Genomic DNA, 12,401 nt, shown 5'->3' with positions numbered 1-12,401 from the left:
TCTGAGACCCAGCCCTGAAGCCAGCCTTCCTTGTTAGGTGGGCAGCCAGATTTCTCAATGGAGCAGCCCCTTTCTAGGTGGGGCATTGGGAGGGGAGAGGCGCATAGCACCAGCCAATCCCCCCCCTCACTGGTGGAGAGGATGTGAGGGCCAGGCCAGGGGAAGGGAAAGGCAGCGACCTTCCCCCTTACTCCTCCATCCAGAGAGTGTGATAACTTACATGAATGAAGTTTAATGTGTTGAATTGTCTCACCCTTTTTTGAGAGATCCCCAGGTATACCAAGCTCAAAAGCTTGACTTTGGCTACAGCTACAGTCCCCTTTCACCTGTGGTCTGTCCCAGTGTTCTAATTCTTCATGAACTGAACTACTTTGGTAAAGACAGTGAACTCCTGAGCTTTGCGCTGATGCCGCATTAGGTATATCAGTTTTAGATTCCACCTGAAAAACAAATTTGTTCATACTACAAGTTTAGGGAAGGGCAGAGAAAACTCTGAGAGGCCCTACTTATAGTCTTATTCCTGGCTTTTAGATTTTCCTTCTTGTTTGGCAATCAAGGGAAAACTTTTTAACTGGCTGTTATATAAAGAACAAACTAAGCAATTGGAAACTAATTATAAAATGCAAGAAATGTTTTTTACTGGTTGCTGGGTTGATTTTTCTGTCTGGAAACCCTGAAGAGGCCTCATGCTGAGCTGCACTCATTAGGAAAATCAGAAATTGAGCCTGAGTTACAGCTTAGGTGTCCAACCAGCCAACTAGCTAACTGTAGTGTACACAATGTTTCTCTTCTTCTAGGGCTGTTTTCATCCTTTGCCATCAAGTAATCAAGAAAAAGAAAAAATAGCCGCTATGATTGTGGGTATAATGTGTGATGTTTAAAAGGGTAGCCATTTTTTCAGATCACTTTAAATTTATTTATTTATTTATTTATTATTTGATTTATATCCTGCCCTTCTTCCAGGCAGGAGCCCAGGGTGGCAAAGTTATATCTTTACTTCACTCTTTTAGCAATAAGCACCCAATTCTGCTCTGCTCATTATAATAACTGCAGAATAAACACACTCTTATTTCTTACTGCAGGCAAACAAACATGCTTCTTTATTGCTGGCTGGGTAGACAGTACAAATGAAAATGAAAAAAGCAAAGGAAAGTCTAAGGGGAGTCTAAATGTAGCCTATAATAAAAGTTCTAATATTTTACTCAAGGGTTATGTTACAATACTGCTATTTTTTTCAGGATCACTTAAGTAATTATAGGGTGATTGTGATCGTGAATATGTTTGTATTGTATATTTTTGAAATTAATAAAAATGTTTTAAAAAATGAAATTAAAAAAAATCCACCCTCAGTCAGGGAAAGTCTTGAGCAGACTTTTGGGACCTCTTTCAGATGAGACTTTTGTTATGCACTCACCCCATTCACTGAATTTTTCAGAGGATCCTATTCTTAAATTGCTCCTGTTCTTAAAACAAGCTATCATTCTTTAAATGGAGATTATCAGTGTCTGTCATGTCACAAATTAAGAAGACAATTTCCCCCAAAATCCTGGAGGGTGGGCAAAGCACAGGTCTGAAGGGGTGCCCCGTTCCTCCTCCCCCCCCCACTATAAGCCTGTGAGCTCTTCTGCTCATACTGCTGCAATATTTATGACAGATCTCTCTTTGGGATAATTCAATTGAGTCCCTGCTCTGTGATGGAGAAATTGATCTGTCAAAATGGCAGCCTAAATTTAGAAGGATTTACTTATGCCAATAACGTTCTCACACACGCCACTCCCCAAACCAACTGGAAGCTAGTTAAGCAAGCTGAAATATCTTTAGTAAATCTATTTCAGATCAGAAGCATCTTCAAAACCTTTTCATAGTATTCATAAATACAGTTTAAATGTACTGATATTATTGTGTGCACCATGAATTTTATATCACAAACAAATAAAAGCTGCAAATTGCACAAGAAAATCCAATTTTTGTGGGCAAAACATATTGCACAAATGGAATTGGCTTGTAACACAGCCACTGCATTTCTTGTCATTTTTTAAAAGGAATTAGTGCCTTTGAGCATATGCAAAATGATTTCATCTCTGAAACCAAGCAGCTTAAAAAAGTTTATTGTTATTATAATAGTATTAGATGATTGTTATGATATATTGATATGTATTCTTGCTGTTGTGAGCTAGAGTTGGGCACATTTGCGTGGAAGAGTGGCATACAAATTGACATGAATGAATGAATAAATAAAAATAGAGGATTTATATCCCACCCTTCTACTAAAAATACAATGTTCAGGACAATTTACGACATATAAAATTAACAATTTTGTAAAAATAATCTAAAACAATTACACAAAAAGAGACAGGGTCAGCAGTTTAAAAATAACCTGAAAAACATTATATGCCTCATAAAAGTCTGTTGGAATAGAAAGGACAGAATGCACCGAAACATATATAAAACATCTCTAATTCATGAGTACTTTTTTTTTTTAAGTGCACAACATACGAACTAGGGAACTAACAATTAAAACTCTTAACAATTAAAACTGACTAGATCAGCCTTTCCCAACTAGTGGGCCACCAGATGTTGTTGGACCACAATTCCCATCTTTCCTGACCATTAGCGATGCTGGCTGGGCTGATGGGAGTTGTGGTCCAACAACATCTGGTGGCCCACTACTTGGGAAAGGCTGGACTAGATCAATATTTTGGGGCTTCCAGGCTTACCTGCTTGCAGCTTATCAGGAAGATGAAATTCTGGCTAGGCCTAAGAGTCTATACTTGGCAGCTCTGTCGACAGTAAAGGGATCAGCACAGTGCAGAGACTAAGCAGCAGGGAGAATGGTATCTCTGTACCAAAGTAAGAAAGGTGGAGGTGACACTAGATTAAACTACAGAAAGGTTTATGCTGAATTGTGTTCTTAATTTGGGATGATGCAATTTTCCATCCAGGTTTGTCACAATCATACCTTTGGTTACAATGGTGAGTGGAGAGTGCAATCCTGCTGGCAAAGCAGCACCCGGCAGGATTGAACTCCGCCCCTGCCCTTCAGCTGACATTATCCAGTGACATCAACTGATGGACAGGTGGGTGTAGTTTGAGGGAAATGGCCTCACAGGCCAGCTTGGACCCCCCTGGCAGGCCAAGATTGGCCTGTGGGACAGAGGTTCCCCATGCCTGAATTACATAGATTATGATGATGATTAAATTTATCAACCTGCCCTTCTCCAGAAGTCACATGGTGGGTCACAACAATATGGTGACAAAGATACAATGGCCCTGTGCCCCTACCACAACTGAACTCACCAAAAGAAAATAACAGGCTAGGTTATTTTAAGGCAAGATTTTTGTGATATTAAAAAAATAAATCAAAAGCTTCTGCAATATATATGCAGTTGTTCTTTTTAAACTATTAACTCTGCCTTTCTGGAACTGTGCCATCAGTATATTTCCAGCGATTAGATCACATTCTAAAATTGTCAGTGCACTAAAATTTGACAGAATGCTGTCTCCTGCCCTATAAATATCCACTCCAAAGCAATATCTCTGAGAAAAGCGTGGGGGGGGGGACCCGTTTTATGAAGATGCTACTATGAATGCTTGCTGTACAGATCGAAGTCCCAGTTAAAGCCCAGGGTTAGAGAAGAAGAAATAGACACTCCAGAGAGAAAAAGTAGCCAAACAGAATTGTCATTAAGCCAGTGTCATTGGCCAAGAGAAGCTCCTTTAATTAAAGTCCAGAGACTCTTGAGTTATGGTCGACTGGATCTTTATAAAATACACAAACTGTATTTTCTGATGTTTCTACTGTATATGAAAATATTTTAGAGTGGAAAATATTTCATGGAAACCTGGCTCTTTGACCTTTAGGTGTGGAAAGAGTTTAGCAGATGGGTGCCAGCATGGTGTCCAACAAAATGCCATCACTGTCTGTAAGCATTTATTTTAGGGAGTGTTGTAGACATGGGCAGAATAACTGGCTGTTATGGAAGGGAGGGGGCAGCTAAGCCACTCACCCTTACTCTGCAGGCAGGAGCATTCCTAGTGTCTCTGTGTGGATCAGGTACAGTGTGAGCACCCTTGTCCATTCTCCAAAAGTCCTACTTGGATGCAGTATGATGCACTGGATATGGATCCAGCAAGACACTTTGTTTGTTCTTACCCTAACCCCAGTTAGCAGGGCTGGCATCAGACTTCAGGTGGCCCTTGGCACAAGTGCCAACAAACACATTTCACCCCCAAATGTGGCCACACCTTTTTCATCTTCTGCCACTGCTGCCACAACACAGCAGCAGCAGCATCGCTTACCACCCTTCTCATTGAGCCCCCAGGTGACATTTTAGTGGTGGTGGGGTGCTGTTGCAACTTCTGAATGGGGACTAAGCTTGGTTCCCATCTGCATTGGCTGCCCACCATGTTGACTTACCCAAAATGCAATGCCCTAATTTACAAACCAGCAAGTGGTGGCACAGCCAGATCAGGCCAGTGCAGGGCCCTTATGAGCGACTGGGGCCTCTGCCAGTACCCAACCTGGCTGACCACTGGTGCCAGGCTTTCTACTGAGCCCAAATTGCACTTCCATTCCTGAAATCTTATTTGTGCCTCCTCTTCACTATTTCTTCTGTGGTCACTGGCCCCATTCATTCTGCTGCCCCCATCTTCTGTTCCCCACCACCTCCTTGATATCAGCTTTACCTGGGCCAGCCAAATTGCCACCTCTCCTTCCCCACCCATTAACAAATACATGGCAGGAATACGTTCAGCAGATACAGCAGGTGATGGGGAAATAGGAACCAGTTGGATTTCTACTTGTCATGCAGCTGTTAAAGGCATAGAACTTCTTTCAGGCTAAATTCTGAAAGAGTAGCCATGTTAAGTCTTTTACAACAAAACCAGCTAGGTGTCTTGTGGCTTCTTGAAGACTAATTGGTTTGTTGTGGCATGAGCTTTCGTGGTCTTGAGCCCACAATGTCAGATGTCTGAAGCATTGCCTTCACTAGGCAAATACTATACAGGGTTATATCCAACTATGTTTTGCTTAGAGTAGACCCACTGAAGTTAGTTAGTCATATCAATTCATTTCAATGATCTACTCTGAGTATGATTAACATTGGATATAACACATATTTCATTACATTTCTATCCCCCAGGAAGCTCAAGGCGATGTAGGTGGTTCTTACCACTTCTCATTTTATCCCCACAATAACTCTGTAAAGTAAGCTAGGTTGCCTAGATTGCTGCATGGCTGCTTAGTGGGAATTTGAACCTGGGTGTCCTCTAGTTTGATATTCTAACCCCCATGTGATGCTCTCAAAATGTTTTAGACTACAGCTTCCATCAGCCTCAGCCAGCATGACCAATGGTCAGGAATGATGCGAGGCATAATCCAAAACAGCTGTAGGGCACCATATTGGTCATCCTTGCTCTAATCACTACACACTGGCTCTCTTTACAAGTATATATCTACCTAGGTATGAAGAAAATGTCAAGAACATTATATTCTAGCCAATTACTGCTTTTATCAATTGTGAGTGTTCTTACACATTTTGAGCTTTGCATTGATATGTTGTAGATGTTATCTTTAGGATGTGTCTAGTTGGGTTGTGGGAGGTTTCCCACTTTTTTTTTTTTAAATGAGGAACAGATTGGGACTGTGGCCCCAGGGAAGAGTTTTAAGTTAAGAATATCCAAGTATAAGGAAAGTTGGACAATAATAATATTAACCCAGGGGAAATGTAGAACCTCATACCTATATCTGTGAATTTTTCTTTGCAAGGCATATTTTTTAATTATTAAATAGTGGGCTGGGGAGGTATTAATTGGGCAAATGACTCAAGGGGAAAGGTTTCAAAGTTTTAACCCTTTTCCCTTGTGTCATTTTCCCAACTAACACCCCCAAGCTGCTATTTGCCTTGCAAAGAGGAAATTTACAGATATCGTGTGAGGTACTACATTTCACCTGGATTGATTTTACTGTTGCCCAACTTTCCCTATACTTGAACACTAATCACAGTAGCCTTGGGCTCCTTATAGCACTAATATGCAGTTGTTATCTCCCCTTGTACAGTACATGGCAGCCTCTTAAATATTTTCAAATGGCTCAAGCTAAATCTGTCACTTGTAGGCCTTTTGACCTTGTCCACCTCACTTAGTTTCCCTGTCTTTTACATGCCTTGCGAGTAAAAGAAAACACAGATAGTGTTTGCCTGCTGTTCATAAAACACTTTTAAGTCAGCGTATGGAAGGCATTATATAAGTGTTAAGTATTTTTATGACGGGTTTATTACAGGCCATCTTCTCTGGCCCCAACATGTCTGAGCCAGGTAATGTTGCTGGCTTTTTTAGTTGTTTTTACTTTCTCCTCCTCCTCCTTTTTCTCTTTAACTGATCTTAACTAACCCTTTTTAAAACTCCTTTGCCTTTTCCTTCTGTTATTCTGGCTCAGCACCCCAGAGACAGCTGTCATAAAGCCGCTGAAGACCATCAGGTATATCTTGGCATTTCCTGCTGCACAGCCTCTGACCTTAGTGACAGCAATCTCCGCAACAGTGCAGAAATCCTACCTAAACCCTGGGAAAGCGATAGAAGGAGATGGTGCTGAGATCACTGGGAAAGGCCGTGTGAGAGTACTACTGCAAGTTGGAAAGGTGCTGTGTGCTTCAGGCTGCAATCCTATGCACACTCAAGAGGAAGGAAGGAAGCCCTGTTGAACTCAGGAAACATGCATAGGATTAGGGAGCAACTGGACCTGTAAACAGGGTCTCTCATGGTTCAAAAACATAAATAGGAAATCCACACATACCAAACAATCAAACTGGGACTGCCGCACCTGGTGAAAGGGGTAACTCTTTCCCCTCCTCCATGATGTTTGTAGTTCCTCCCCGTTAGCCAAAGGTAATCTTTCTTCAGCAGGGGGAAGCATAACAGCTGCCATCTCCTGTTAAAATAGCCAGATAGAGGGAGATGTGAATGTCCTTTGTCTGAGACCCTGGAAAGTTGTTGCCAGTCAGAGAGTATTGGACCAGTTGGGAAAATAGTCTGATCTGGTAAGAGGAAGCTTCCTATATTACCTAAGTACTTGCTACATGAAAAGTCTATTACTTTGTGGAAAGAGTAAAATAAGAAAAGCTAGCAGGACAATTATAGTACCATAGCTTTGTAGAGCAGTAAATAGGTTATTTAAACTGAGACCCGGAGAAAGAGGTGGTGGAGTATGTTTCTCAGGACTTTCTTCTTGAACATTTATTCTGCAGCGTAGGTGGAGAATCTCAGCAGCAGGGGCCAAATGTGGTCCTCCAGGCCTCTCTGCCTGGCTGTTGGAACTCTGTCCTCAGGCCACACTCCTCACTGGCCCTGCTTTACCCCCAAATGTTTTTTCCTGGTTCGAATGTGTCCTCAGACTGTGGATGGAGGGCAGAGAAGGGTGTGTGAGTGTTTGTAAAAACTAGTCTGTTGTACAAAGGTAGAATGTTATAGCCATTGCTCTGCCCACACTTTGCCACTGGCTCTGCCCACCACTGGCATGTGGCCCTTAGAAGACTAACCCAGAAAGGAATGTGGCCCTTGGGCTGAAAAGGTTCCCCACCCATTTTCTATAGTCTAGGTAGGTTATAGTCTGTGCTAATCTTCAATTCCAACATCATCATATTTTTGTTTCTGTTTCTTTAGCTGCTTAAACAAAACACCTACGTACTCTGAATCTTTTATCTAAGGTCACAAATGCAATCAGTAAAGAACTTATCTTGGGGAAGGGTCACTTTCATATTTTAATTAAGTTACGGCTGTCAATAACAAGCAAAGCCCTGGTGCTGGGATCCTACTGATGGATCTCTTGTATTCTCTTCTGAGTCATCTACTTCAGGCCTTTGAAAGAAAGAGTTTGGAATAGAACAGAGGCACAAGTGGTCTGACCCACTTGGTCATTCCTATATTCCTAGGCTTCTGGCATCCAGTCCTAAACAGTTGTGTTGGCATGTCTTCCTGCAATTCTCTTGTAATATCCTGTGCCAAAAAAGTGTTTTTAAAGAAGTTATTAGGCATTCAGATGTTTCTAGTAAAACACAAGGCTGTTGATATTTTCATTGATCCATGAAGCCCTTTGCTTAACCTCATAATTTAAGCCCAGCTGCGGCGAAGACCCAGTACTGGCAAGAACATTTGCTAGCATTAATTCGTAGTTTCCATTCCTGCTCTCCACCCTTTCTGCTCTCTTTACCTGCTGCCAAATGTTAGATTATAAACTCCTAGTGAGCAGAGACCTGGTTTTTTTTCTTTATGCTACTCAACTGTTGATGGCACTGAATGTTAAGCATCCTTAGTCATCTGGGATTAGAACAGCAATGCTTTTCTGTACCTTGCCTTTACACATCATTAGCTTTATCCCAGATTTAATTGTGATAAAAACATTCATTATTAAATAAGTGAAACTTTGTGTTAACATCTTATATCCAAGACTTCAACATATTAATTTGTTAATAACTACAGCACCCCATTGCTAGGAGGTAATATTGTTACCCCCGTGTTAACAGCTTTTGAAAAGCAGGACACAGCTGTTGTAAAGTAGGAGTTTTACATGATTGTAAAATAGGTGTGGAGAATCTCAGGCCCGGGGACTAAATGCGGCCCTCAAATCCTCCTTATCTGGCCCTTGGGACTCTCCCGAGGCCATACACTTGTTACTGGCCCTGTTCTGTGACCTCTGCAGTGCTTTTGCCTGGCTGGAATGTGCCCTTGAACTGTGATAATGGCTCTTGCTTGCCTGGGTAGAGGATAGAGAGAGGTGTGGAAACCTCCAGCTATTGCATTGCTGAAGGGTAGCCTACTGTGCAAAGGTAAGAGTCACATCAATTGCTGTGCATATTTTTGCCTCTGATATCATACCACCCACCACTGGCATGCAGGCCCCAGGTTTCCCACAAGGAAATGTGGACCTTGGGCTGAAAAGGGTTCCCCACCCCTGCTGTTAAATGCATGGAGAGATCACAGTGCTTTACCTGGAGAATGAAGGCAAATTGAGAAGTACAGAGTTCCTTCATAATAGTCACAGCCACACCCCCTTCTAAGATTATAGAATACTCTGGCCAGGCTTCAATACTGCTTTCTGCTTCTCTATCACTGTCACCATTTGTCTCTCACTGTCAGAGATATTGCTTGAATTGCTGGATTCAGCATCTACACATTTATCTCCTGCTGATACCAAACTGCTTGATGATGTAGATGGGATGATGTCATCAGGATTTGCTGCCTCCTCTTCTGCAGTTACAGAATTCTCACTCTCCACAACTTGGCTTTTTGAAGTAAAACAGGAACTTCTTTCACTCTGATTGGTTCCATTCTGTAGGGAACAATAATGAAAGAAGTTAGAAGACTCTTCTCAGCGGTTAACACACTCCTTTTTCCTGCTGATTGGCTCATAGGATGCCGGAGACATAGGGATCCTGCTGGGACTTGGCTCCCCAAAAGGTAAGGGGTCTAAGACCCTCTGAGATCATGGATGACTACACCCCTGGACATGAGAACCTGAAGAAATGATTGAGGGCTTGTTTCTGGACATGAAATGTTGCTCCAGAAAGCAAGCAAGGCTATTACAAAACCACTTTTCTGCTGGTACCTCTCCAATTTAGTCAAGAAAAGATGGACCACTCTCATACGCTGGCCATTTCAGTGCAGGAAGCAAAGAGGAGCTCTCTAAATGAGCCAACGTAGACCTGGAAACCTTTCATGATGGCAGAAAAGACTAGGAGGAAAGGATCCCCAGGTGGTGGTGGATGCACCATGAGAGGAATTCCTGCTTGCCACCTGTTGTGCTATCGCTGTTCAGTTTATTGTTTCATCCATGTTGTCATTGGTATCGGTTATGAAATCTTCACTGATGCCAAAAAAGAGCAGGACACTTAATCTCGTTACTGGAAGGAGAAGATAGTGGGAAAACAATCAGGCTTTGAACAAAGGGAGCTAGTGATGGAAGGCTTGTTGCACAATTCAAAAATTAAAATAGCTTCAGGGCAAATAGCAGCTTTGGTGTGTCTGCATTTGCATATACGCATGCAGTTGTCAGTGGTAAAAATGATATGGGGAGGAATTAAAAACCCTCCCCTCATGCCATGATCCTAATCCTGATTGGGGTCTTCTGTGGTGTTGCGAGTTAAAAATAATCCCAGTCACAAGATTCATAAATGTGACTAACATGACATCTAGATTGTTCCTCAGAGGCTGGTTATCCTGGAGTCTTTATCCTTAGATAAAACAAGGAGTCTCATAACACATTTAATGGCATAAGCTTTTGAGGCTTAGAGTCCATTTCATCAGAGGTGCAACACAGTGGGCAAGTATACACATATACTTCAATGTAGACGGGCAATGAAATATAAAAAATAAAGTCTTGGAAATTAAATTAAGGCTTAAATGTGCACAACATTAAATTAAACCTTAAACGTATACAAAATAAGCAGTGACCATTCACAACAGCAGTAACACAGACATCCCAGCCTTGCTAAGTTAATTATCATCTGAAGTGAATCAGGAAACCATTGTCTTTATTCATGCCTAAACTGATAGAATCAAACTTCTCAATAAATTCTAATTCAGCAGTTTTATGCTAATTTTACTTTGTTGAAGAATGGCAACTTTCAGGTCGGCAATGGAGTATAATGGGAAATCGTAACATTTTTCCTCCGGTATCTGAATGTTGCCACTTCTGATGTCCAGTTTGACTATTTTTTCCAAAGAAAAAAGAATTCCAGGGAATCCTATTTCACATTCTTTTCCTGGGCTACCATGGATCATTCCTGTGTTTCTCTATGGAACTGATAACTCCCTCAACCAAAGGTAACAATCCATGGAGCTGGATTAAGATTTAGGGGATAATCATAGTCCCACTTACCTGAGAGTAAGCCCCATTGAATTCAGTAGGACTTACTTCTGAGCAGACATGGTTAAGATTATACTGCTAGTAATACTTAGACCCACTAAAATGTAGGGGATGACTAACTTCCTATTGATTTCATTGGGTGTAATCTTAGCATGATTAAATCTGGATCCAAGCCATAGTCTTATTCACATTTTCATTTGTTCATGGATGAAAGTATGTTTGGGAATGCTATATCTTGTCAGTGGTGGGTGATAACTGTCAGCTCACTTCAACCACCAATTCCTCCTCTGAAGAATCAGACGATTAAGTGAATTCCATGGGGGATTTTTCTTTTTTTAAGACAACTAATCCAAATCTACCAGAAAGGTCTTTGACATTTGCCCTGTTGGATTTCTGTGGTTCTGCCCTGTGCACTTAAATTTTAACTCTTAAAAGTTCAGCCACAAAAAATACATTATGAGGCTTCGTCAGATACTTCGTTCCTAGATTCTTAACCAGCAATAGCAAGAAGAGAATTGGTGCACCATGAGAAGAATTCCTGTTTGCAAGCTGTTGTACCATCATCGTTCAATTTATTGCTTCATCTATGCTGTCATTGGTATCCTGAAGTCTTCACTTGATGTCAAAGCAGAGCAGGACACAATCTGTCTCCTTTGGAGGGAGAAGATAGTGGGAAAACAATTAGACTTTGGACAAAGGGAGCTAGTGATGAAAGGCTTGTTACACATTCAAAAATTCAAAAAGCACTTTCAGGGCAAAATAGCAGCTCTGGAGTGTCTGTATTTGCATAAGTGCATGCAATGTCAGTGATGAAAATGTGTGTGTGTGTGTACTGCCTTCAAGTCGATTCCGACTTATGGCAACCCTATGAATAGGGTTTTCATGAGGCTGAGAGGCAGTGACTGGCCCAAGGTCACCCAGTGCACTTCATGGCTGTGTGGGGATTCGAACCCTGGTCTCCCAGGTCGTAGTCCAACACCTTAACCACTACACCACACTGGGGGGGAGCAATTAAAAACCCTCCCCTCATGCCATGATCCCAATCCTGACAGGGGTCCTCTGTGGGGCTGTGAGTTAAAAAAAAAGACTTCCAGTCACAAGATCTAAAAATGTGACCAACATGACATCTAGCTTGTTCCTCAGAGGTTGGTTATCCTGAAGTCTATATAATGGAGAGGTTCAAACTTATGCATGCTTACCTGAGACTAAGCTCCAGTTAACAAAGTGAGCCTTACTTTTGAGTAAAGATGCATAGGATCTTAAGGCTGACTTAGAAGTAAGCACCATTGGACTCAGTGGGACTTACTTCTGTTCTGAGTAAAGATACATAGCATAGTCCATGTAAGGGCATTTTAAGGCAGGGGTAGCTATTGTCGTGCCCTCCAGAGACTACAACTCCCAGAATCCCTGGCCATTGGCCATACTGTGTGAGGGGCTGATGGAAATTGTAATCCACAACACCTGGATGACATCATGTTGGCTACCCTGATACCCTGTTATAAGATTATACTTCTGAACATGCTAATTTATGGATATGTGT

The 12,401-nt window shown here is 41.7% G+C and overlaps 1 protein-coding gene across 4 annotated transcripts in view; it reads left to right on the top strand.

The window, feature by feature from the left end:
• The window catches only part of WNT5B (Wnt family member 5B), a 135,983-nt gene that overhangs the window by 91,087 nt on the left and 32,495 nt on the right, over window positions 1–12,401 (top strand). Inside the window, exon 1 of one of the 4 annotated variants that reach the window (XM_061638631.1) lies at window positions 6,989–7,037. The exons of the other annotated variants lie outside the window; for them this stretch is intronic. The gene's annotated coding sequence lies outside the window, so the exon portion shown is untranslated. Of the gene's footprint in view, window positions 1–6,988; window positions 7,038–12,401 lie in introns of those variants that run through there. 4 annotated transcript variants of the gene reach the window in all.

The sequence above is a fragment of the Rhineura floridana genome, chromosome 8 (genome assembly GCF_030035675.1).
Source record: "Rhineura floridana isolate rRhiFlo1 chromosome 8, rRhiFlo1.hap2, whole genome shotgun sequence".
Lineage (NCBI taxonomy): Eukaryota > Metazoa > Chordata > Lepidosauria > Squamata > Rhineuridae > Rhineura > Rhineura floridana.
Note: the sequence above shows the minus strand (reverse complement) of the source record. Positions and strands in the feature narration are given on the sequence as shown.